Source organism: Odontesthes bonariensis, chromosome 5 (genome assembly GCF_027942865.1).
Source record: "Odontesthes bonariensis isolate fOdoBon6 chromosome 5, fOdoBon6.hap1, whole genome shotgun sequence".
Taxonomy (NCBI): domain Eukaryota; kingdom Metazoa; phylum Chordata; class Actinopteri; order Atheriniformes; family Atherinopsidae; genus Odontesthes; species Odontesthes bonariensis.
Window position 1 is genome coordinate 12,474,178 of NC_134510.1, and position 24,204 is coordinate 12,498,381.

At 47.1% G+C, this 24,204-nt stretch overlaps 25 non-coding genes across 25 annotated transcripts; 7 read left to right on the forward strand and 18 right to left on the reverse strand.

Moving 5' to 3' along the window:
- Positions 1-2,051: 2,051 nt before the first annotated feature.
- Positions 2,052-2,134, reverse strand: trnal-aag (transfer RNA leucine (anticodon AAG)). The gene has a single exon. It is a non-coding gene; the product is annotated as a tRNA-Leu (tRNA).
- Positions 2,135-3,845: 1,711 nt separating this feature from the next.
- Positions 3,846-3,928, reverse strand: trnal-aag (transfer RNA leucine (anticodon AAG)). Its single transcript has one exon. It is a non-coding gene; the product is annotated as a tRNA-Leu (tRNA).
- A 2,611-nt stretch (positions 3,929-6,539) lies between these two features.
- On the reverse strand, positions 6,540-6,622 carry trnal-aag (transfer RNA leucine (anticodon AAG)). The gene has a single exon. It is a non-coding gene; the product is annotated as a tRNA-Leu (tRNA).
- Positions 6,623-8,335: 1,713 nt separating this feature from the next.
- Positions 8,336-8,418, reverse strand: trnal-aag (transfer RNA leucine (anticodon AAG)). The gene has a single exon. It is a non-coding gene; the product is annotated as a tRNA-Leu (tRNA).
- Positions 8,419-9,233: 815 nt separating this feature from the next.
- Positions 9,234-9,316, reverse strand: trnal-cag (transfer RNA leucine (anticodon CAG)). Its single transcript has one exon. It is a non-coding gene; the product is annotated as a tRNA-Leu (tRNA).
- Positions 9,317-11,029: 1,713 nt separating this feature from the next.
- trnal-cag (transfer RNA leucine (anticodon CAG)) lies at positions 11,030-11,112 on the reverse strand. Its single transcript has one exon. It is a non-coding gene; the product is annotated as a tRNA-Leu (tRNA).
- Positions 11,113-11,362: 250 nt separating this feature from the next.
- On the forward strand, positions 11,363-11,434 carry trnad-guc (transfer RNA aspartic acid (anticodon GUC)). Its single transcript has one exon. It is a non-coding gene; the product is annotated as a tRNA-Asp (tRNA).
- Positions 11,435-11,927: 493 nt separating this feature from the next.
- trnal-cag (transfer RNA leucine (anticodon CAG)) lies at positions 11,928-12,010 on the reverse strand. Its single transcript has one exon. It is a non-coding gene; the product is annotated as a tRNA-Leu (tRNA).
- Positions 12,011-12,825: 815 nt separating this feature from the next.
- trnal-cag (transfer RNA leucine (anticodon CAG)) lies at positions 12,826-12,908 on the reverse strand. The gene has a single exon. It is a non-coding gene; the product is annotated as a tRNA-Leu (tRNA).
- A 250-nt stretch (positions 12,909-13,158) lies between these two features.
- trnad-guc (transfer RNA aspartic acid (anticodon GUC)) lies at positions 13,159-13,230 on the forward strand. Its single transcript has one exon. It is a non-coding gene; the product is annotated as a tRNA-Asp (tRNA).
- Positions 13,231-14,621: 1,391 nt separating this feature from the next.
- trnal-aag (transfer RNA leucine (anticodon AAG)) lies at positions 14,622-14,704 on the reverse strand. Its single transcript has one exon. It is a non-coding gene; the product is annotated as a tRNA-Leu (tRNA).
- Positions 14,705-15,519: 815 nt separating this feature from the next.
- trnal-cag (transfer RNA leucine (anticodon CAG)) lies at positions 15,520-15,602 on the reverse strand. Its single transcript has one exon. It is a non-coding gene; the product is annotated as a tRNA-Leu (tRNA).
- Positions 15,603-15,852: 250 nt separating this feature from the next.
- On the forward strand, positions 15,853-15,924 carry trnad-guc (transfer RNA aspartic acid (anticodon GUC)). The gene has a single exon. It is a non-coding gene; the product is annotated as a tRNA-Asp (tRNA).
- A 492-nt stretch (positions 15,925-16,416) lies between these two features.
- On the reverse strand, positions 16,417-16,499 carry trnal-aag (transfer RNA leucine (anticodon AAG)). The gene has a single exon. It is a non-coding gene; the product is annotated as a tRNA-Leu (tRNA).
- An 815-nt stretch (positions 16,500-17,314) lies between these two features.
- trnal-cag (transfer RNA leucine (anticodon CAG)) lies at positions 17,315-17,397 on the reverse strand. Its single transcript has one exon. It is a non-coding gene; the product is annotated as a tRNA-Leu (tRNA).
- A 1,713-nt stretch (positions 17,398-19,110) lies between these two features.
- Positions 19,111-19,193, reverse strand: trnal-cag (transfer RNA leucine (anticodon CAG)). Its single transcript has one exon. It is a non-coding gene; the product is annotated as a tRNA-Leu (tRNA).
- Positions 19,194-19,442: 249 nt separating this feature from the next.
- trnad-guc (transfer RNA aspartic acid (anticodon GUC)) lies at positions 19,443-19,514 on the forward strand. Its single transcript has one exon. It is a non-coding gene; the product is annotated as a tRNA-Asp (tRNA).
- A 493-nt stretch (positions 19,515-20,007) lies between these two features.
- trnal-cag (transfer RNA leucine (anticodon CAG)) lies at positions 20,008-20,090 on the reverse strand. The gene has a single exon. It is a non-coding gene; the product is annotated as a tRNA-Leu (tRNA).
- Positions 20,091-20,905: 815 nt separating this feature from the next.
- Positions 20,906-20,988, reverse strand: trnal-aag (transfer RNA leucine (anticodon AAG)). The gene has a single exon. It is a non-coding gene; the product is annotated as a tRNA-Leu (tRNA).
- A 250-nt stretch (positions 20,989-21,238) lies between these two features.
- On the forward strand, positions 21,239-21,310 carry trnad-guc (transfer RNA aspartic acid (anticodon GUC)). Its single transcript has one exon. It is a non-coding gene; the product is annotated as a tRNA-Asp (tRNA).
- A 493-nt stretch (positions 21,311-21,803) lies between these two features.
- On the reverse strand, positions 21,804-21,886 carry trnal-cag (transfer RNA leucine (anticodon CAG)). Its single transcript has one exon. It is a non-coding gene; the product is annotated as a tRNA-Leu (tRNA).
- Positions 21,887-22,136: 250 nt separating this feature from the next.
- trnad-guc (transfer RNA aspartic acid (anticodon GUC)) lies at positions 22,137-22,208 on the forward strand. Its single transcript has one exon. It is a non-coding gene; the product is annotated as a tRNA-Asp (tRNA).
- A 493-nt stretch (positions 22,209-22,701) lies between these two features.
- On the reverse strand, positions 22,702-22,784 carry trnal-cag (transfer RNA leucine (anticodon CAG)). Its single transcript has one exon. It is a non-coding gene; the product is annotated as a tRNA-Leu (tRNA).
- A 250-nt stretch (positions 22,785-23,034) lies between these two features.
- Positions 23,035-23,106, forward strand: trnad-guc (transfer RNA aspartic acid (anticodon GUC)). Its single transcript has one exon. It is a non-coding gene; the product is annotated as a tRNA-Asp (tRNA).
- A 493-nt stretch (positions 23,107-23,599) lies between these two features.
- trnal-aag (transfer RNA leucine (anticodon AAG)) lies at positions 23,600-23,682 on the reverse strand. Its single transcript has one exon. It is a non-coding gene; the product is annotated as a tRNA-Leu (tRNA).
- Between the last annotated feature and the right edge of the window lie 522 nt (positions 23,683-24,204).

Below are 24,204 nucleotides of genomic sequence, written 5' to 3' on the forward strand. Positions count from 1 at the left end.
CAACACAGCTTGTTGAGCAGTGGTCAGAAGATTCTCATGCAACAAGTGTCTTGGCTGTTGTGTAACAGGGCTCCTGAGGCAAACAAAGAGTAGGCATAGCATTTGGAAGCAAGAACTCTTCGGAGGTAAAGCGGCCACAATAATCTTTAAACAAGATGATGCAGTGGCAGAATAGCAATACGACATGGTATTGCTAAGCAAGGAGTAAACTTGGGTTGCCTTGCCAGTGAAAATGTTTCTCTAGGAGAAGTCTGCAATGTCAGAAGTGGGATTTGAACCCACGCCTCCAGGGGAGACTGCCACCTTAACGCAGCGCCTTAGACCGCTCGGCCATCCTGACTATGAAAAGGAATATTTGACGACACTGTCGGCGGGCCCAGGCATCATTCCAGCGAATATGTGGGTCTGCGTTGTGTTTGTGTTGAAGGGGAATATTGACGAGGCATGCAGCTTCATGGAAGACTCTCCTTCTGAGTAATGGGACTGTGATAGCAATTTTCCTGCACCTTGAAACGGGACACCAAAATCTTATTTCACTCCTTGGCGATAGTTGTCTTTTCGTCTGACGACTGTGTCAGACACAGAAATTCCTCGTTAGTATAATGGACAGTATCTCCGCCTGTCACGCGGAAGATCGGGGTTCGATTCCACGACGGGGAGAGCTTGGTCTTTTATCAGCTGCCTGCCACCAAGTGATGATTGTTTTGATACTCTCACCCATCTTCGGCCTAACTGTCAATAGCCCCCTTCAAATAGCCTAACATGAGGCCAGGTTGCTTTGGTCAAAAGCCCTTTCCCGTTTACTATGGTGTTAAGTGCAAACCAAGACCTTATAATCAACAATGTGCCTTTTGCTAATGATTCTGTCCTGCCCAAAGCACTGTAGAAGGTTGTGACAACACAGCTTGTTGAGCAGTGGTCAGAAGATTCTCATGCAACAAGTGTCTTGGCTGTTGTTTAACAGGGCTCCTGAGGCAAACAAAAAGTAGGCATAGCATTTGGAAGCAAAAACTGTTCGGAAGTAAAGCGGCCACAATAATCTTTAAACAAGATGATGCAGTGGCAGAATAGCAATACGACATGGTATTGCTAAGCAAGGAGTAAATTTGGGTTGCCTTGCCAGTGAAAATGTTTCTCTAGGAGAAGTCTGCAATGACAGAAGTGGGATTTGAACCCACGCCTCCAGGGTAGACTGCGACCTGAACGCAGCGCCTTAGACCGCTCGGCCATCCTGACTAGTAAAAGGAATATTGGACGACACTGTCGGCGGGCCCAGGCATCATTCCAGCGAATATGTGGGTCTGCGTTGTGTTCGTGTTGAAGGGGAATATTGACGAGGCATGCAGCTTCATGGAAGACTCTCCTTCTGAGTAATGGGACTGTGATAGCAATTTTCCTGCACCTTGAAACGGGACACCAAAATCTTATTTCACTCCTTGGCGATAGTTGTCTTTTCGTCTGACGACTGTGTCAGGCACACAGAAATTCCTCTTTAGTATAATGGACAGTATCGCCGCCTGTCACGCGGAAGATAGGAGTTCGATTCCCCGACGGGGAGAGCTTGGTCTTTTATCAGCTGCCTGCCACCAAGTGATGATTGCTTTGATACTCTCACCCATCTTCGGCCTAAATGTCAATAGCCCCCTTCAAATAGCCTAACATGAGGCCAGGTTTCTTCGGTCAAAAGCCCTTTCCCGTTTACTATGGTGTTAAGTGCAAACCAAGACCTTATAATCAACAATGTGCCTTTTGCTAATGATTCTGTCCTGCCCAAAGCACTGTAGAAGGTTGTGACAACACAGCTTGTTGAGCAGTGGTCAGAAGATTCTCATGCAACAAGTGTCTTGGCTGTTGTTTAACAGGGCTCCTGAGGCAAACAAAAAGTAGGCATAGCATTTGGAAGCAAGAACTCTTCGGAGGTAAAGCGGCCACAATAATCTTTAAACAAGATGATGCAGTGGCAGAATAGCAATACGACATGGTATTGCTAAGCAAGGAGTAAACTTGGGTTGCCTTGCCAGTGAATATGGTTCTCTAGGAGAAGTCTGCAATGTCAGAAGTGGGATTTGAACCCACGCCTCCAAGGGAGACTGCGACCTTAACGCAGCGCCTTAGACCGCTCGGCCATCCTGACTACTAAAAGGAATATTTGACGACACTGTCGGCGGGCCCAGGCATCATTCCAGCGAATATGTGGGTCTGCGTTGTGTTCGTGTTGAAGTAGAATATTGACGAGGCATGCAGCTTCATGGAAGACTCTCCTTCTGAGTAATGGGACTGTGATAGCAATTTTCCTGCACCTTGAAACGGGACACCAAAATCTTATTTCACTCCTTGGCGATAGTTGTCTTTTCGTCTGACGACTGTGTCAGACACAGAAATTCCTCGTTAGTATAATGGACAGTATCTCCGCCTGTCACGCGGAAGATCGGGGTTCGATTCCACGACGGGGAGAGCTTGGTCTTTTATCAGCTGCCTGCCACCAAGTGATGATTGTTTTGATACTCTCACCCATCTTCGGCCTAACTGTCAATAGCCCCCTTCAAATAGCCTAACATGAGGCCAGGTTGCTTTGGTCAAAAGCCCTTTCCCGTTTACTATGGTGTTAAGTGCAAACCAAGACCTTATAATCAACAATGTGCCTTTTGCTAATGATTCTGTCCTGCCCAAAGCACTGTAGAAGGTTGTGACAACACAGCTTGTTGAGCAGTGGTCAGAAGATTCTCATGCAACAAGTGTCTTGGCTGTTGTTTAACAGGGCTCCTGAGGCAAACAAAAAGTAGGCATAGCATTTGGAAGCAAAAACTGTTCGGAAGTAAAGCGGCCACAATAATCTTTAAACAAGATGATGCAGTGGCAGAATAGCAATACGACATGGTATTGCTAAGCAAGGAGTAAATTTGGGTTGCCTTGCCAGTGAAAATGTTTCTCTAGGAGAAGTCTGCAATGTCAGAAGTGGGATTTGAACCCACGCCTCCAGGGTAGACTGCGACCTGAACGCAGCGCCTTAGACCGCTCGGCCATCCTGACTAGTAAAAGGAATATTGGACGACACTGTCGGCGGGCCCAGGCATCATTCCAGCGAATATGTGGGTCTGCGTTGTGTTCGTGTTGAAGGGGAATATTGACGAGGCATGCAGCTTCATGGAAGACTCTCCTTCTGAGTAATGGGACTGTGATAGCAATTTTCCTGCACCTTGAAACGGGACACCAAAATCTTATTTCACTCCTTGGCGATAGTTGTCTTTTCGTCTGACGACTGTGTCAGGCACACAGAAATTCCTCTTTAGTATAATGGACAGTATCGCCGCCTGTCACGCGGAAGATCGGGGTTCGATTCCCCGACGGGGAGAGCTTGGTCTTTTATCAGCTGCCTGCCACCAAGTGATGATTGCTTTGATACTCTCACCCATCTTCGGCCTAAATGTCAATAGCCCCCTTCAAATAGCCTAACATGAGGCCAGGTTTCTTCGGTCAAAAGCCCTTTCCCGTTTACTATGGTGTTAAGTGCAAACCAAGACCTTATAATCAACAATGTGCCTTTTGCTAATGATTCTGTCCTGCCCAAAGCACTGTAGAAGGTTGTGACAACACAGCTTGTTGAGCAGTGGTCAGAAGATTCTCATGCAACAAGTGTCTTGGCTGTTGTTTAACAGGGCTCCTGAGGCAAACAAAAAGTAGGCATAGCATTTGGAAGCAAGAACTCTTCGGAGGTAAAGCGGCCACAATAATCTTTAAACAAGATGATGCAGTGGCAGAATAGCAATACGACATGGTATTGCTAAGCAAGGAGTAAACTTGGGTTGCCTTGCCAGTGAATATGGTTCTCTAGGAGAAGTCTGCAATGTCAGAAGTGGGATTTGAACCCACGCCTCCAAGGGAGACTGCGACCTTAACGCAGCGCCTTAGACCGCTCGGCCATCCTGACTACTAAAAGGAATATTTGACGACACTGTCGGCGGGCCCAGGCATCATTCCAGCGAATATGTGGGTCTGCGTTGTGTTCGTGTTGAAGTAGAATATTGACGAGGCATGCAGCTTCATGGAAGACTCTCCTTCTGAGTAATGGGACTGTGATAGCAATTTTCCTGCACCTTGAAAGGGGACACCAAAATCTTATTTCACTCCTTGGCGATAGTTGTCTTTTCGTCTGACGACTGTGTCAGGCACACAGAAATTCCTCGTTAGTATAATGGACAGTATCTCCGCCTGTCACGCGGAAGATGGGGGTTCGATTCCCCGACGGGGAGAGCTTGGTCTTTTATCAGCTGCCTGCCACCAAGTGATGATTGCTTTGATACTCTCACCCATCTTCGGCCTAAATGTCAATAGCCCCCTTCAAATAGCCTAACATGAGGCCAGGTTGCTTTGGTCAAAAGCCCTTTCCCGTTTACTATGGTGTTAAGTGCAAACCAAGATCTTATAATCAACAATGTGCCTTTTGCTAATGATTCTGTCCTGCCCAAAGCACTGTAGAAGGTTGTGACAACACAGCTTGTTGAGCAGTGGTCAGAAGATTCTCATGCAACAAGTGTCTTGGCTGTTGTTTAACAGGGCTCCTGAGGCACACAAATAGTAGGCATAGCATTTGGAAGCAAGAACTCTTCGGAAGTAAAGCGGCCACAATAATCTTTAAACAAGATGATGCAGTGGCAGAATAGCAATACGACATGGTATTGCTAAGCAAGGAGTAAACTTGGGTTGCATTGCCAGTGAAAATGTTTCTCTAGGAGAAGTCTGCAATGTCAGAAGTGGGATTTGAACCCACGCCTCCAGGTGAGACTGCGACCTGAACGCAGCGCCTTAGACCGCTCGGCCATCCTGACTACGAAAAGGAATATTGGATGACACTGTCGGCGGGCCCAGGCATCATTCCAGCGAATATGTGGGTCTGCGTTGTGTTCGTGTTGAAGGGGAATATTGACGAGGCATGCAGCTTCATGGAAGACTCTCCTTCTGAGTAATGGGACTGTGATAGCAATTTTCCTGCACCTTGAAACGGGACACCAAAATCTTATTTCACTCCTTGGCGATAGTTGTCTTTTCGTCTGACGACTGTGTCAGGCACACAGAAATTCCTCGTTAGTATAATGGACAGTATCTCCGCCTGTCACGCGGATGATCGGGGTTCGATTCCCCGACGGGGAGAGCTTGGTCTTTTATCAGCTGCCTGCCACCAAGTGATGATTGTTTTGATACTCTCACCCATCTTCGGCCTAAATGTCAATAGCCCCCTTCAAATAGCCTAACATGATGCCAGGTTTCTTCGGTCAAAAGCCCTTTCCCGTTTACTATGGTGTTAAGTGCAAACCAAGACCTTATAATCAACAATGTGCCTTTTGCTAATGATTCTGTCCTGCCCAAAGCACTGTAGAAGGTTGTGACAACACAGCTTGTTGAGCAGTGGTCAGAAGATTCTCATGCAACAAGTGTCTTGGCTGTTGTTTAACAGGGCTCCTGAGGCAAACAAAAAGTAGGCATAGCATTTGGAAGCAAAAACTGTTCGGAAGTAAAGCGGCCACAATAATCTTTAAACAAGATGATGCAGTGGCAGAATAGCAATACGACATGGTATTGCTAAGCAAGGAGTAAATTTGGGTTGCCTTGCCAGTGAAAATGTTTCTCTAGGAGAAGTCTGCAATGTCAGAAGTGGGATTTGAACCCACGCCTCCAGGGTAGACTGCGACCTGAACGCAGCGCCTTAGACCGCTCGGCCATCCTGACTAGTAAAAGGAATATTGGACGACACTGTCGGCGGGCCCAGGCATCATTCCAGCGAATATGTGGGTCTGCGTTGTGTTCGTGTTGAAGGGGAATATTGACGAGGCATGCAGCTTCATGGAAGACTCTCCTTCTGAGTAATGGGACTGTGATAGCAATTTTCCTGCACCTTGAAACGGGACACCAAAATCTTATTTCACTCCTTGGCGATAGTTGTCTTTTCGTCTGACGACTGTGTCAGGCACACAGAAATTCCTCTTTAGTATAATGGACAGTATCGCCGCCTGTCACGCGGAAGATCGGGGTTCGATTCCCCGACGGGGAGAGCTTGGTCTTTTATCAGCTGCCTGCCACCAAGTGATGATTGCTTTGATACTCTCACCCATCTTCGGCCTAAATGTCAATAGCCCCCTTCAAATAGCCTAACATGAGGCCAGGTTTCTTCGGTCAAAAGCCCTTTCCCGTTTACTATGGTGTTAAGTGCAAACCAAGACCTTATAATCAACAATGTGCCTTTTGCTAATGATTCTGTCCTGCCCAAAGCACTGTAGAAGGTTGTGACAACACAGCTTGTTGAGCAGTGGTCAGAAGATTCTCATGCAACAAGTGTCTTGGCTGTTGTTTAACAGGGCTCCTGAGGCAAACAAAAAGTAGGCATAGCATTTGGAAGCAAGAACTCTTCGGAGGTAAAGCGGCCACAATAATCTTTAAACAAGATGATGCAGTGGCAGAATAGCAATACGACATGGTATTGCTAAGCAAGGAGTAAACTTGGGTTGCCTTGCCAGTGAATATGGTTCTCTAGGAGAAGTCTGCAATGTCAGAAGTGGGATTTGAACCCACGCCTCCAAGGGAGACTGCGACCTTAACGCAGCGCCTTAGACCGCTCGGCCATCCTGACTACTAAAAGGAATATTTGACGACACTGTCGGCGGGCCCAGGCATCATTCCAGCGAATATGTGGGTCTGCGTTGTGTTCGTGTTGAAGTAGAATATTGACGAGGCATGCAGCTTCATGGAAGACTCTCCTTCTGAGTAATGGGACTGTGATAGCAATTTTCCTGCACCTTGAAAGGGGACACCAAAATCTTATTTCACTCCTTGGCGATAGTTGTCTTTTCGTCTGACGACTGTGTCAGGCACACAGAAATTCCTCGTTAGTATAATGGACAGTATCTCCGCCTGTCACGCGGAAGATGGGGGTTCGATTCCCCGACGGGGAGAGCTTGGTCTTTTATCAGCTGCCTGCCACCAAGTGATGATTGCTTTGATACTCTCACCCATCTTCGGCCTAAATGTCAATAGCCCCCTTCAAATAGCCTAACATGAGGCCAGGTTGCTTTGGTCAAAAGCCCTTTCCCGTTTACTATGGTGTTAAGTGCAAACCAAGATCTTATAATCAACAATGTGCCTTTTGCTAATGATTCTGTCCTGCCCAAAGCACTGTAGAAGGTTGTGACAACACAGCTTGTTGAGCAGTGGTCAGAAGATTCTCATGCAACAAGTGTCTTGGCTGTTGTTTAACAGGGCTCCTGAGGCACACAAATAGTAGGCATAGCATTTGGAAGCAAGAACTCTTCGGAAGTAAAGCGGCCACAATAATCTTTAAACAAGATGATGCAGTGGCAGAATAGCAATACGACATGGTATTGCTAAGCAAGGAGTAAACTTGGGTTGCATTGCCAGTGAAAATGTTTCTCTAGGAGAAGTCTGCAATGTCAGAAGTGGGATTTGAACCCACGCCTCCAGGTGAGACTGCGACCTGAACGCAGCGCCTTAGACCGCTCGGCCATCCTGACTACGAAAAGGAATATTGGATGACACTGTCGGCGGGCCCAGGCATCATTCCAGCGAATATGTGGGTCTGCGTTGTGTTCGTGTTGAAGGGGAATATTGACGAGGCATGCAGCTTCATGGAAGACTCTCCTTCTGAGTAATGGGACTGTGATAGCAATTTTCCTGCACCTTGAAACGGGACACCAAAATCTTATTTCACTCCTTGGCGATAGTTGTCTTTTCGTCTGACGACTGTGTCAGGCACACAGAAATTCCTCGTTAGTATAATGGACAGTATCTCCGCCTGTCACGCGGATGATCGGGGTTCGATTCCCCGACGGGGAGAGCTTGGTCTTTTATCAGCTGCCTGCCACCAAGTGATGATTGTTTTGATACTCTCACCCATCTTCGGCCTAAATGTCAATAGCCCCCTTCAAATAGCCTAACATGATGCCAGGTTTCTTCGGTCAAAAGCCCTTTCCCGTTTACTATGGTGTTAAGTGCAAACCAAGACCTTATAATCAACAATGTGCCTTTTGCTAATGATTCTGTCCTGCCCAAAGCACTGTAGAAGGTTGTGACAACACAGCTTGTTGAGCAGTGGTCAGAAGATTCTCATGCAACAAGTGTCTTGGCTGTTGTTTAACAGGGCTCCTGAGGCAAACAAAAAGTAGGCATAGCATTTGGAAGCAAGAACTCTTCGGAGGTAAGGCGGCTACAATATTCTTTAAACAAGATGATGCAGTGGCAGAATAGCAATACGACATGGTATTGCTAAGCAAGGAGTAAACTTGGGTTGCCTTGCCAGTGAAAATGGTTCTCTAGGAGAAGTCTGCAATGTCAGAAGTGGGATTTGAACCCACGCCTCCAGGGGAGACTGCGACCTTAACGCAGCGCCTTAGACCGCTCGGCCATCCTGACTACTAAAAGGAATATTTGACGACACTGTCGGCGGGCCCAGGCATCATTCCAGCGAATATGTGGGTCTGCGTTGTGTTCGTGTTGAAGGGGAATATTGACGAGGCATGCAGCTTCATGGAAGACTCTCCTTCTGAGTGATGGGACTGTGATAGCAATTTTCCTGCACCTTGAAAGGGGAAACCAAAATCTTATTTCACTCCTTGGCGATAGTTGTCTTTTCGTCTGACGACTGTGTCAGTCACACAGAAATTCCTCGTTAGTATAATGGACAGTATCTCCGCCTGTCATGCGGAAGATCGGGGTTCGATTCCCCGAGGGGGAGAGCTTGGTCTTTTATCAGCTGCCTGCCACCAAGTGATGATTGCTTTGATACTCTCACCCATCTTCGGCCTAAATGTCAATAGCCCCCTTCAAATAGCCTAACATGATGCCAGGTTTCTTCGATCAAAAGCCCTTTCCCGTTTACTATGGTGTTAAGTGCAAACCAAGACCTTATAATCAACAATGTGCCTTTTGCTAATGATTCTGTCCTGCCCAAAGCACTGTAGAAGGTTGTGACAACACAGCTTGTTGAGCAGTGGTCAGAAGATTCTCATGCAACAAGTGTTTTGGCTGTTGTTTAACAGGGCTCCTGAGGCAAACAAAAAGTAGGCATAGCATTTGGAAGCAAGAACTCTTCGGAGGTAAAGCGGCCACAATAATCTTTAAACAAGATGATGCAGTGGCAGAATAGCAATACGACATGGTATTGCTAAGCAAGGAGTAAACTTGGGTTGCCTTGCCAGTGAAAATGTTTCTCTAGGAGAAGTTTGCAATGTCAGAAGTGGGATTTGAACCCACGCCTCCAGGGGAGACTGCGACCTGAACGCAGCGCCTTAGACCGCTCGGCCATCCTGACTACTAAAAGGAATATTTGACGACACTGTCGGCGGGCCCAGGCATCATTCCAGCGAATATGTGGGTCTGCGTTGTGTTCGTGTTGAAGGGGAATATTGACGAGGCATGCAGCTTCATGGAAGACTCTCCTTCTGAGTGATGGGACTGTGATAGCAATTTTCCTGCACCTTGAAAGGGGAAACCAAAATCTTATTTCACTCCTTGGCGATAGTTGTCTTTTCGTCTGACGACTGTGTCAGTCACACAGAAATTCCTCGTTAGTATAATGGACAGTATCTCCGCCTGTCACGCGGAATATCGGGGTTTGATTCCCCGAGGGGGAGAGCTTGGTCTTTTATCAGCTGCCTGCCACCAAGTGATGATTGCTTTGATACTCTCACCCATCTTCGGCCTAAATGTCAATAGCCCCCTACAAATAGCCTAACATGATGCCAGGTTTCTTCGGTCAAAAGCCCTTTCCCGTTTACTATGGTGTTAAGTGCAAACCAAGACCTTATAATCAACAATGTGCCTTTTGCTAATGATTCTGTCCTGCCCAAAGCACTGTAGAAGGTTGTGACAACACAGCTTGTTGAGTAGTGGTCAGAAGATTCTCATGCAACAAGTGTCTTGGCTGTTGTTTAACAGGGCTCCTGAGGCAAACAAATAGTAGGCATAGCATTTGGAAGCAAGAACTCTTTGGAGGTAAAGCGGCCACAATAATCTTTAAACAAGATGATGCAGTGGCAGAATAGCAATACGACATGGTATTGCTAAGCAAGGAGTAAACTTGGGTTGCCTTGCCAGTGAAAATGTTTCTCTAGGAGAAGTCTGCAATGTCAGAAGTGGGACTTGAACCCACGCCTCCAGGTGAGACTGCGACCTGAACGCAGCGCCTTAGACCGCTCGGCCATCCTGACTACGAAAAGGAATATTTGACGACACTGTCGGCGGGCCCAGGCATCATTCCAGCGAATATGTGGGTCTGCGTTGTGTTCGTGTTGAAGGGGAATATTGACGAGGCATGCAGCTTCATGGAAGACTCTCCTTCTGAGTAATGGGACTGTGATAGCAATTTTCCTGCACCTTGAAACGGGACACCAAAATCTTATTTCACTCCTTGGCGATAGTTGTCTTTTCGTCTGACGACTGTGTCAGTCACACAGAAATTCCTCGTTAGTATAATGGACAGTATCTCCGCCTGTCATGCGGAAGATGGGGGTTCGATTCCCCGAGGGGTAGAGCTTGGTCTTTTATCAGCTGCCTGCCACCAAGTGATGATTGCTTTGATACTCTCACCCATCTTCGGCCTAAATGTCAATAGCCCCCTTCAAATAGCCTAACATGATGCCAGGTTTCTTCGGTCAAAAGCCCTTTCCCGTTTACTATGGTGTTAAGTGCAAACCAAGACCTTATAATCAACAATGTGCCTTTTGCTAATGATTCTGTCCTGCCCAAAGCACTGTAGAAGGTTGTGACAACACAGCTTGTTGAGCAGTGATCAGAAGATTCTCATGCAACAAGTGTCTTGGCTGTTGTTTAACAGGGCTCCTGAGGCAAACAAATAGTAGGCATAGCATTTGGAAGCAAGAACTCTTCGGAGGTAAAGCGGCCACAATAATGTTTAAACAAGATGATGCAGTGGCAGAATAGCAATACGACATGGTATTGCTAAGCAAGGAGTAAACTTGGGTTGCCTTGCCAGTGAAAATGTTTCTCTAGGAGAAGTCTGCAATGTCAGAAGTGGGATTTGAACCCACGCCTCCAGGGGAGACTGCGACCTGAACGCAGCGCCTTAGACCGCTCGGCCATCCTGACGACTAAAAGGAATATTTGACGACACTGTCGGCGGGCCCAGGCATCATTCCAGCGAATATGTGGGTCTGCGTTGTGTTCGTGTTGAAGGGGAATATTGACGAGGCATGCAGCTTCATGGAAGACTCTCCTTCTGAGTGATGGGACTGTGATAGCAATTTTCCTGCACCTTGAAAGGGGAAACCAAAATCTTATTTCACTCCTTGGCGATAGTTGTCTTTTCGTCTGACGACTGTGTCAGGCACACAGAAATTCCTCGTTAGTATAATGGACAGTATCTCCGCCTGTCACGCGGAAGATCGGGGTTCGATTCCCCGACGGGGAGAGCTTGGTCTTTTATCAGCTGCCTGCCACCAAGTGATGATTGCTTTGATACTCTCACCCATCTTCGGCCTAACTGTCAATAGCCCCCTTCAAATAGCCTAACATGATGCCAGGTTTCTTCGGTCAAAAGCCCTTTCCCGTTTACTATGGTGTTAAGTGCAAACCAAGACCTTATAATCAACAATGTGCCTTTTGCTAATGATTCTGTCCTGCCCAAAGCACTGTAGAAGGTTGTGACAACACAGCTTGTTGAGTAGTGGTCAGAAGATTCTCATGCAACAAGTGTCTTGGCTGTTGTTTAACAGGGCTCCTGAGGCAAACAAATAGTAGGCATAGCATTTGGAAGCAAGAACTCTTTGGAGGTAAAGCGGCCACAATAATCTTTAAACAAGATGATGCAGTGGCAGAATAGCAATACGACATGGTATTGCTAAGCAAGGAGTAAACTTGGGTTGCCTTGCCAGTGAAAATGTTTCTCTAGGAGAAGTCTGCAATGTCAGAAGTGGGATTTGAACCCACGCCTCCAGGGGAGACTGCGACCTGAACGCAGCGCCTTAGACCGCTCGGCCATCCTGACTACGAAAAGGAATATTGGATGACACTGTCGGCGGTCCCAGGCATCATTCCAGCGAATATGTGGGTCTGCGTTGTGTTCGTGTTGAAGGGGAATATTGACGAGGCATGCAGCTTCATGGAAGACTCTCCTTCTGAGTAATGGGACTGTGATAGCAATTTTCCTGCACCTTGAAACGGGACACAAAAATCTTATTTCACTCCTTGGCGATAGTTGTCTTTTCGTCTGACGACTGTGTCAGGCACACAGAAATTCCTCGTTAGTATAATGGACAGTATCTCCGCCTGTCACGCGGAAGATCGGGGTTCGTTTCCCTGACGGGGAGAGCTTGGTCTTTTATCAGCTGCCTGCCACCAAGCGATGATTGCTTTGATACTCTCACCCATCTTCGGCCTAAATGTCAATAGCCCCCTTCAAATAGCCTAACATGATGCCAGGTTTCTTCGGTCAAAAGCCCTTTCCCGTTTACTATGGTGTTAAGTGCAAACCAAGACCTTATAATCAACAATGTGCCTTTTGCTAATGATTCTGTCCTGCCCAAAGCACTGTAGAAGGTTGTGACAACACAGCTTGTTGAGCAGTGATCAGAAGATTCTCATGCAACAAGTGTCTTGGCTGTTGTTTAACAGGGCTCCTGAGGCAAACAAATAGTAGGCATAGCATTTGGAAGCAAGAACTCTTCGGAGGTAAAGCGGCCACAATAATGTTTAAACAAGATGATGCAGTGGCAGAATAGCAATACGACATGGTATTGCTAAGCAAGGAGTAAACTTGGGTTGCCTTGCCAGTGAAAATGTTTCTCTAGGAGAAGTCTGCAATGTCAGAAGTGGGATTTGAACCCACGCCTCCAGGGGAGACTGCGACCTGAACGCAGCGCCTTAGACCGCTCGGCCATCCTGACGACTAAAAGGAATATTTGACGACACTGTCGGCGGGCCCAGGCATCATTCCAGCGAATATGTGGGTCTGCGTTGTGTTCGTGTTGAAGGGGAATATTGACGAGGCATGCAGCTTCATGGAAGACTCTCCTTCTGAGTGATGGGACTGTGATAGCAATTTTCCTGCACCTTGAAAGGGGAAACCAAAATCTTATTTCACTCCTTGGCGATAGTTGTCTTTTCGTCTGACGACTGTGTCAGGCACACAGAAATTCCTCGTTAGTATAATGGACAGTATCTCCGCCTGTCACGCGGAAGATCGGGGTTCGATTCCCCGACGGGGAGAGCTTGGTCTTTTATCAGCTGCCTGCCACCAAGTGATGATTGCTTTGATACTCTCACCCATCTTCGGCCTAACTGTCAATAGCCCCCTTCAAATAGCCTAACATGATGCCAGGTTTCTTCGGTCAAAAGCCCTTTCCCGTTTACTATGGTGTTAAGTGCAAACCAAGACCTTATAATCAACAATGTGCCTTTTGCTAATGATTCTGTCCTGCCCAAAGCACTGTAGAAGGTTGTGACAACACAGCTTGTTGAGTAGTGGTCAGAAGATTCTCATGCAACAAGTGTCTTGGCTGTTGTTTAACAGGGCTCCTGAGGCAAACAAATAGTAGGCATAGCATTTGGAAGCAAGAACTCTTTGGAGGTAAAGCGGCCACAATAATCTTTAAACAAGATGATGCAGTGGCAGAATAGCAATACGACATGGTATTGCTAAGCAAGGAGTAAACTTGGGTTGCCTTGCCAGTGAAAATGTTTCTCTAGGAGAAGTCTGCAATGTCAGAAGTGGGATTTGAACCCACGCCTCCAGGGTAGACTGCGACCTGAACGCAGCGCCTTAGACCGCTCGGCCATCCTGACTAGTAAAAGGAATATTGGACGACACTGTCGGCGGGCCCAGGCATCATTCCAGCGAATATGTGGGTCTGCGTTGTGTTCGTGTTGAAGGGGAATATTGACGAGGCATGCAGCTTCATGGAAGACTCTCCTTCTGAGTAATGGGACTGTGATAGCAATTTTCCTGCACCTTGAAACGGGACACCAAAATCTTATTTCACTCCTTGGCGATAGTTGTCTTTTCGTCTGACGACTGTGTCAGGCACACAGAAATTCCTCTTTAGTATAATGGACAGTATCGCCGCCTGTCACGCGGAAGATCGGGGTTCGATTCCCCGACGGGGAGAGCTTGGTCTTTTATCAGCTGCCTGCCACCAAGTGATGATTGCTTTGATACTCTCACCCATCTTCGGCCTAAATGTCAATAGCCCCCTTCAAATAGCCTAACATGAGGCCAGGTTTCTTCGGTCAAAAGCCCTTTCCCGTTTACTATGGTGTTAAGTGCAAACCAAGACCTTATAATCAACAATGTGCCTTTTGCTAATGATTCTGTCCTGCCCAAAGCACTGTAGAAGGTTGTGACAACACAGCTTGTTGAGCAGTGGTCAGAAGATTCTCATGCAACAAGTGTCTTGGCTGTTGTTTAACAGGGCTCCTGAGGCAAACAAAAAGTAGGCATAGCATTTGGAAGCAAGAACTCTTCGGAGGTAAAGCGGCCACAATAATCTTTAAACAAGATGATGCAGTGGCAGAATAGCAATACGACATGGTATTGCTAAGCAAGGAGTAAACTTGGGTTGCCTTGCCAGTGAATATGGTTCTCTAGGAGAAGTCTGCAATGTCAGAAGTGGGATTTGAACCCACGCCTCCAAGGGAGACTGCGACCTTAACGCAGCGCCTTAGACCGCTCGGCCATCCTGACTACTAAAAGGAATATTTGACGACACTGTCGGCGGGCCCAGGCATCATTCCAGCGAATATGTGGGTCTGCGTTGTGTTCGTGTTGAAGTAGAATATTGACGAGGCATGCAGCTTCATGGAAGACTCTCCTTCTGAGTAATGGGACTGTGATAGCAATTTTCCTGCACCTTGAAAGGGGACACCAAAATCTTATTTCACTCCTTGGCGATAGTTGTCTTTTCGTCTGACGACTGTGTCAGGCACACAGAAATTCCTCGTTAGTATAATGGACAGTATCTCCGCCTGTCACGCGGAAGATGGGGGTTCGATTCCCCGACGGGGAGAGCTTGGTCTTTTATCAGCTGCCTGCCACCAAGTGATGATTGCTTTGATACTCTCACCCATCTTCGGCCTAAATGTCAATAGCCCCCTTCAAATAGCCTAACATGAGGCCAGGTTGCTTTGGTCAAAAGCCCTTTCCCGTTTACTATGGTGTTAAGTGCAAACCAAGATCTTATAATCAACAATGTGCCTTTTGCTAATGATTCTGTCCTGCCCAAAGCACTGTAGAAGGTTGTGACAACACAGCTTGTTGAGCAGTGGTCAGAAGATTCTCATGCAACAAGTGTCTTGGCTGTTGTTTAACAGGGCTCCTGAGGCACACAAATAGTAGGCATAGCATTTGGAAGCAAGAACTCTTCGGAAGTAAAGCGGCCACAATAATCTTTAAACAAGATGATGCAGTGGCAGAATAGCAATACGACATGGTATTGCTAAGCAAGGAGTAAACTTGGGTTGCCTTGCCAGTGAAAATGTTTCTCTAGGAGAAGTCTGCAATGTCAGAAGTGGGATTTGAACCCACGCCTCCAGGGGAGACTGCGACCTGAACGCAGCGCCTTAGACCGCTCGGCCATCCTGACTACGAAAAGGAATATTGGATGACACTGTCGGCGGGCCCAGGCATCATTCCAGCGAATATGTGGGTCTGCGTTGTGTTCGTGTTGAAGGGGAATATTGACGAGGCATGCAGCTTCATGGAAGACTCTCCTTCTGAGTAATGGGACTGTGATAGCAATTTTCCTGCACCTTGAAACGGGACACCAAAATCTTATTTCACTCCTTGGCGATAGTTGTCTTTTCGTCTGACGACTGTGTCAGGCACACAGAAATTCCTCGTTAGTATAATGGACAGTATCTCCGCCTGTCACGCGGAAGATCGGGGTTCGATTCCCCGACGGGGAGAGCTTGGTCTTTTATCAGCTGCCTGCCACCAAGTGATGATTGTTTTGATACTCTCACCCATCTTCGGTCTAAATGTCAATAGCCCCCTTCAAATAGCCTAACATGAGGCCAGGTTGCTTTGGTCAAAAGCCCTTTCCCGTTTACTATGGTGTTAAGTGCAAACCAAGACCTTATAATCAACAATGTGCTTTTCCTAATGATTCTGTCCTGCCCAAAGCACTGTAGAAGGTTGTGACAACACAGCTTGTTGAGCAGTGGTCAGAAGATTCTCATGCAACAAGTGTCTTGGCTGTTGTTTAACAGGGCTCCTGAGGCAAACAAAAAGTAGGCATAGCATTTGGAAGCAAGAACTCTTCGGAGGTAAAGCGGCCACAATAATCTTTAAACAAGATGATGCAGTGGCAGAATAGCAATACGACATGGTATTGCTAAGCAAGGAGTAAACTTGGGTTGCCTTGCCAGTGAAAATGTTTCTGTAGGAGAAGTCTGCAATGTCAGAAGTGGGATTTGAACCCACGCCTCCAGGGGAGACTGCGACCTTAACGCAGCGCCTTAGACCGCTCGGCCATCCTGACTACTAAAAGGAATATTTGACGACACTGTCGGCGGGCCCAGGCATCATTCCAGCGAATATGTGGGTCTGCGTTGTGTTCGTGTTGAAGGGGAATATTGACGAGGCATGCAGCTTCATGGAAGACTCTCCTTCTGAGTGATGGGACTGTGATAGCAATTTTCCTGCACCTTGAAAGGGGAAACCAAAATCTTATTTCACTCCTTGGCGATAGTTGTCTTTTCGTCTGACGACTGTGTCAGTCACACAGAAATTCCTCGTTAGTATAATGGACAGTATCTCCGCCTGTCACGCGGAATATCGGGGTTTGATTCCCCGAGGGGGAGAGCTTGGTCTTTTATCAGCTGCCTGCCACCAAGTGATGATTGCTTTGATACTCTCACCCATCTTCGGCCTAAATGTCAATAGCCCCCTACAAATAGCCTAACATGATGCCAGGTTTCTTCGGTCAAAAGCCCTTTCCCGTTTACTATGGTGTTAAGTGCAAACCAAGACCTTATAATCAACAATGTGCCTTTTGCTAATGATTCTGTCCTGCCCAAAGCACTGTAGAAGGTTGTGACAACACAGCTTGTTGAGTAGTGGTCAGAAGATTCTCATGCAACAAGTGTCTTGGCTGTTGTTTAACAGGGCTCCTGAGGCAAACAAATAGTAGGCATAGCATTTGGAAGCAAGAACTCTTTGGAGGTAAAGCGGCCACAATAATCTTTAAACAAGATGATGCAGTGGCAGAATAGCAATACGACATGGTATTGCTAAGCAAGGAGTAAACTTGGGTTGCCTTGCCAGTGAAAATGTTTCTCTAGGAGAAGTCTGCAATGTCAGAAGTGGGATTTGAACCCACGCCTCCAGGGGAGACTGCGACCTGAACGCAGCGCCTTAGACCGCTCGGCCATCCTGACTACGAAAAGGAATATTTGACGACACTGTCGGCGGGCCCAGGCATCATTCCAGCGAATATGTGGGTCTGCGTTGTGTTCGTGTTGAAGGGGAATATTGACGAGGCATGCAGCTTCATGGAAGACTCTCCTTCTGAGTAATGGGACTGTGATAGCAATTTTCCTGCACCTTGAAACGGGACACCAAAATCTTATTTCACTCCTTGGCGATAGTTGTCTTTTCGTCTGACGACTGTGTCAGTCACACAGAAATTCCTCGTTAGTATAATGGACAGTATCTCCGCCTGTCACGCGGAAGATGGGGGTTCGATTCCCCGAGGGGTAGAGCTTGGTCTTTTATCAGCTGCCTGCCACCAAGTGATGATTGCTTTGATACTCTCACCCATCTTCGGCCTAAATGTCAATAGCCCCCTTCAAATAGCCTAACATGATGCCAGGTTTCTTCGGTCAAAAGCCCTTTCCCGTTTACTATGGTGTTAAGTGCAAACCAAGACCTTATAATCAACAATGTGCCTTTTGCTAATGATTCTGTCCTGCCCAAAGCACTGTAGAAGGTTGTGACAACACAGCTTGTTGAGCAGTGATCAGAAGATTCTCATGCAACAAGTGTCTTGGCTGTTGTTTAACAGGGCTCCTGAGGCAAACAAATAGTAGGCATAGCATTTGGAAGCAAGAACTCTTCGGAGGTAAAGCGGCCACAATAATGTTTAAACAAGATGATGCAGTGGCAGAATAGCAATACGACATGGTATTGCTAAGCAAGGAGTAAACTTGGGTTGCCTTGCCAGTGAAAATGTTTCTCTAGGAGAAGTCTGCAATGTCAGAAGTGGGATTTGAACCCACGCCTCCAGGGGAGACTGCGACCTGAACGCAGCTCCTTAGACCGCTCGGCCATCCTGACGACTAAAAGGAATATTTGACGACACTGTCGGCGGGCCCAGGCATCATTCCAGCGAATATGTGGGTCTGCGTTGTGTTCGTGTTGAAGGGGAATATTGACGAGGCATGCAGCTTCATGGAAGACTCTCCTTCTGAGTGATGGGACTGTGATAGCAATTTTCCTGCACCTTGAAAGGGGAAACCAAAATCTTATTTCACTCCTTGGCGATAGTTGTCTTTTCGTCTGACGACTGTGTCAGTCACACAGAAATTCCTCGTTAGTATAATGGACAGTATCTCCGCCTGTCACGCGGAATATCGGGGTTTGATTCCCCGAGGGGGAGAGCTTGGTCTTTTATCAGCTGCCTGCCACCAAGTGATGATTGCTTTGATACTCTCACCCATCTTCGGCCTAAATGTCAATAGCCCCCTTCAAATAGCCTAACATGATGCCAGGTTTCTTCGGTCAAAAGCCCTTTCCCGTTTACTATGGTGTTAAGTGCAAACCAAGACCTTATAATCAACAATGTGCCTTTTGCTAATGATTCTGTCCTGCCCAAAGCACTGTAGAAGGTTGTGACAACACAGCTTGTTGAGCAGTGATCAGAAGATTCTCATGCAACAAGTGTCTTGGCTGTTGTTTAACAGGGCTCCTGAGGCAAACAAATAGTAGGCATAGCATTTGGAAGCAAGAACTCTTCGGAGGTAAAGCGGCCACAATAATGTTTAAACAAGATGATGCAGTGGCAGAATAGCAATACGACATGGTATTGCTAAGCAAGGAGTAAACTTGGGTTGCCTTGCCAGTGAAAATGTTTCTCTAGGAGAAGTCTGCAATGTCAGAAGTGGGATTTGAACCCACGCCTCCAGGGGAGACTGCGACCTGAACGCAGCGCCTTAGACCGCTCGGCCATCCTGACTACGAAAAGGAATATTGGATGACACTGTCGGCGGTCCCAGGCATCATTCCAGCGAATATGTGGGTCTGCGTTGTGTTCGTGTTGAAGGGGAATATTGACGAGGCATGCAGCTTCATGGAAGACTCTCCTTCTGAGTAATGGGACTGTGATAGCAATGTCCTGCACCTTGAAACGGGACACCAAAATCTTATTTCACTCCTTGGCGATAGTTGTCTTTTCGTCTGACGACTGTGTCAGGCACACAGAAATTCCTCGTTAGTATAATGGACAGTATCTCCGCCTGTCACGCGGAAGATCGGGGTTCGATTCCCCGACGGGGAGAGCTTGGTCTTTTATCAGCTGCCTGCCACCAAGTGATGATTGCTTTGATACTCTCACCCATCTTCGGCCTAAATGTCAATAGCCCCCTTCAAATAGCCTAACATGATGCCAGGTTTCTTCGGTCAAAAGCCCTTTCCCGTTTACTATGGTGTTAAGTGCAAACCAAGACCTTATAATCAACAATGTGCCTTTTGCTAATGATTCTGTCCTGCCCAAAGCACTGTAGAAGGTTGTGACAACACAGCTTGTTGAGCAGTGATCAGAAGATTCTCATGCAACAAGTGTCTTGGCTGTTGTTTAACAGGGCTCCTGAGGCAAACAAATAGTTGGCATAGCATTTGGAAGCAAGAACTCTTCGGAGGTAAAGCGGCCACAATAATGTTTAAACAAGATGATGCAGTGGCAGAATCGCAATACGACATGGTATTGCTAAGCAAGGAGTAAACTTGGGTTGCCTTGCCAGTGAAAATGTTTCTCTAGGAGAAGTCTGCAATGTCAGAAGTGGGATTTGAACCCACGCCTCCAAGGGAGACTGCGACCTGAACGCAGCGCCTTAGACCGCTCGGCCATCCTGACTACGAAAAGGAATATTGGATGACACTGTCGGCGGTCCCAGGCATCATTCCAGCGAATATGTGGGTCTGCGTTGTGTTCGTGTTGAAGGGGAATATTGACGAGGCATGCAGCTTCATGGAAGACTCTCCTTCTGAGTAATGGGACTGTGATAGCAATTTTCCTGCACCTTGAAACGGGACACCAAAATCTTATTTCACTCCTTGGCGATAGTTGTCTTTTCGTCTGACGACTGTGTCAGGCACACAGAAATTCCTCGTTAGTATAATGGACAGTATCTCCGCCTGTCACGTGGAAGATCGGGGTTCGATTCCCCGACGGGGAGAGCTTGGTCTTTTATCAGCTGCCTGCCACCAAGTGATGATTGCTTTGATACTCTCACCCATCTTCGGCCTAAATGTCAATAGCCCCCTTCAAATAGCCTAACATGATGCCAGGTTTCTTCGGTCAAAAGCCCTTTCCCGTTTACTATGGTGTTAAGTGCAAACCAAGACCTTATAATCAACAATGTGCCTTTTGCTAATGATTCTGTCCTGCCCAAAGCACTGTAGAAGGTTGTGACAACACAGCTTGTTGAGCAGTGGTCAGAAGATTCTCATGCAACAAGTGTCTTGGCTGTTGTTTAACAGGGCTCCTGAGGCAAACAAATAGTAGGCATAGCATTTGGAAGCAAGAACTCTTCGGAGGTAAAGCGGCCACAATAATCTTTAAACAAGATGATGCAGTGGCAGAATAGCAATACGACATGGTATTGCTAAGCAAGGAGTAAACTTGGGTTGCCTTGCCAGTGAAAATGGTTCTCTAGGAGAAGTCTGCAATGTCAGAAGTGGGATTTGAACCCACGCCTCCAGGGGAGACTGCGACCTTAACGCAGCGCCTTAGACCGCTCGGCCATCCTGACTACTAAAAGGAATATTGGACGACACTGTCGGCGGGCCCAGGCATCATTCCAGCGAATATGTGGGTCTGCGTTGTGTTCGTGTTGAAGGGGAATATTGACGAGGCATGCAGCTTCATGGAAGACTCTCCTTCTGAGTGATGGGACTGTGATAGCAATTTTCCTGCACCTTGAAAGGGGACACCAAAATCTTATCTCACTCCTTGGCGATAGTTGTCTTTTCATCTGACGACTGTATCAGTCACACAGAAATTCCTCGTTAGTATAATGGACAGTATCTCCGCCTGTCACGCGGAAGATCGGGGTTCGATTCCCCGACGGGGAGAGCTTGGTCTTTTATCAGCTGCCTGCCACCAAGTGATGATTGCTTTGATACTCTTACCCATCTTCGGCCTAAATGTCATTAGCCCTCTTCAAATAGCCTAACATGATGCCAGGTTTCTTCGGTCAAAAGCCCTTTCCCGTTTACTATGGTGTTAAGTGCAAACCAAGACCTTATAATCAACAATGTGCCTTTTGCTAATGATTCTGTCCTGCCCAAAGCACTGTAGAAGGTTGTGACAACACAGCTTGTTGAGCAGTGATCAGAAGATTCTCATGCAACAAGTGTCTTGGCTGTTGTTTAACAGGGCTCCTGAGGCAAACAAATAGTAGGCATAGCATTTGGAAGCAAGAACTCTTCGGAGGTAAAGCGGCCACAATAATGTTTAAACAAGATGATGCAGTGGCAGAATAGCAATACGACATGGTATTGCTAAGCAAGGAGTAAACTTGGGTTGCCTTGCCAGTGAAAATGTTTCTCTAGGAGAAGTCTGCAATGTCAGAAGTGGGATTTGAACCCACGCCTCCAGGGGAGACTGCGACCTGAACGCAGCGCCTTAGACCGCTCGGCCATCCTGACTACGAAAAGGAATATTGGATGACACTGTCGGCGGGCCCAGGCATCATTCCAGCGAATATGTGGGTCTGCGTTGTGTTCGTGTTGAAGGGGAATATTGACGAGGCATGCAGCTTCATGGAAGACTCTCCTTCTGAGTAATGGGACTGTGATAGCAATTTTCCTGCACCTTGAAACGGGACACCAAAATCTTATTTCACTCCTTGGCGATAGTTGTCTTTTCGTCTGACGACTGTGTCAGGCACACAGAAATTCCTCGTTAGTATAATGGACAGTATCTCCGCCTGTCACGCGGAAGATCGGGGTTCGATTCCCCGACGGGGAGAGCTTGGTCTTTTATCAGCTGCCTGCCACCAAGTGATGATTGCTTTGATACTCTCACCCATCTTCGGCCTAAATGTCAATAGCCCCCTTCAAATAGCCTAACATGATGCCAGGTTTCTTCGGTCAAAAGCCCTTTCCCGTTTACTATGGTGTTAAGTGCAAACCAAGACCTTATAATCAACAATGTGCCTTTTGCTAATGATTCTGTCCTGCCCAAAGCACTGTAGAAGGTTGTGACAACACAGCTTGTTGAGCCGTGGTCAGAAGATTCTCATGCAACAAGTGTCTTGGCTGTTGTTTAACAGGGCTCCTGAGGCAAAGAAATAGTAGGCATAGCATTTGGAAGCAAGAACTCTTCGGAGGTAAAGCGGCCACAATAATGTTTAAACAAGATGATGCAGTGGCAGAATAGCAATACGACATGGTATTGCTAAGCAAGGAGTAAACTTGGGTTGCCTTGCCAGTGAAAATGTTTCTCTAGGAGAAGTCTGCAATGTCAGAAGTGGGATTTGAACCCACGCCTCCAGGGGAGACTGCGACCTGAACGCAGCGCCTTAGACCGCTCGGCCATCCTGACTACGAAAAGGAATATTGGATGACACTGTCGGCGGGCCCAGGCATCATTCCAGCGAATATGTGGGTCTGCGTTGTGTTCGTGTTGAAGGGGAATATTGACGAGGCATGCAGCTTCATGGAAGACTCTCCTTCTGAGTAATGGGACTGTGATAGCAATTTTCCTGCACCTTGAAACGGGACACCAAAATCTTATTTCACTCCTTGGCGATAGTTGTCTTTTCGTCTGACGACTGTGTCAGGCACACAGAAATTCCTCGTTAGTATAATGGACAGTATCTCCGCCTGTCACGCGGAAGATCGGGGTTCGATTCCCCGACGGGGAGAGCTTGGTCTTTTATCAGCTGCCTGCCACCAAGTGATGATTGCTTTGATACTCTCACCCATCTTCGGCCTAAATGTCAATAGCCCCCTTCAAATAGCCTAACATGATGCCAGGTTTCTTCGGTCAAAAGCCCTTTCCCGTTTACTATGGTGTTAAGTGCAAACCAAGACCTTATAATCAACAATGTGCCTTTTGCTAATGATTCTGTCCTGCCCAAAGCACTGTAGAAGGTTGTGACAACACAGCTTGTTGAGCCGTGGTCAGAAGATTCTCATGCAACAAGTGTCTTGGCTGTTGTTTAACAGGGCTCCTGAGGCAAAGAAATAGTAGGCATAGCATTTGGAAGCAAGAACTCTTCGGAGGTAAAGCGGCCACAATAATCTTTAAACAAGATGATGCAGTGGCAGAATAGCAATACGACATGGTATTGCTAAGCAAGGAGTAAACTTGGGTTGCCTTGCCAGTGAAAATGGTTCTCTAGGAGAAGTCTGCAATGTCAGAAGTGGGATTTGAACCCACGCCTCCAGGGGAGACTGCGACCTTAACGCAGCGCCTTAGACCGCTCGGCCATCCTGACTACTAAAAGGAATATTTGACGACACTGTTGGCGGGCCCAGGCATCATTCCAGCGAATATGTGGGTCTGCGTTATGTTCGTGTTGAAGGGGAATATTGACGAGGCATGCAGCTTCATGGAAGACTCTCCTTCTGAGTGATGGGACTGTGATAGCAATTTTCCTGCACCTTGAAAGGGGACACCAAAATCTTATTTCACTCCTTGGCGATAGTTGTCTTTTCGTCTGACGACTGTGTCAGTCACAGAGAAATTCCTCGTTAGTATAATGGACAGTATCTCCGCCTGTCACGCGGAAGATCGGGGTTCGATTCCCCGAGGGGGAGAGCTTGGTCTTTTATCAGCTGCCTGCCACCAAGTGATGATTGCTTTGATACTCTCACCCATCTTCGGCCTAAATGTCAATAGCCCCCTTCAAATAGCCTAACATGAGGCCAGGTTGCTTTGGTCAAAAGCCCTTTCCCGTTTACTATGGTGTTAAGTGCAAACCAAGACCTTATAATCAACAATGTGCTTTTCCTAATGA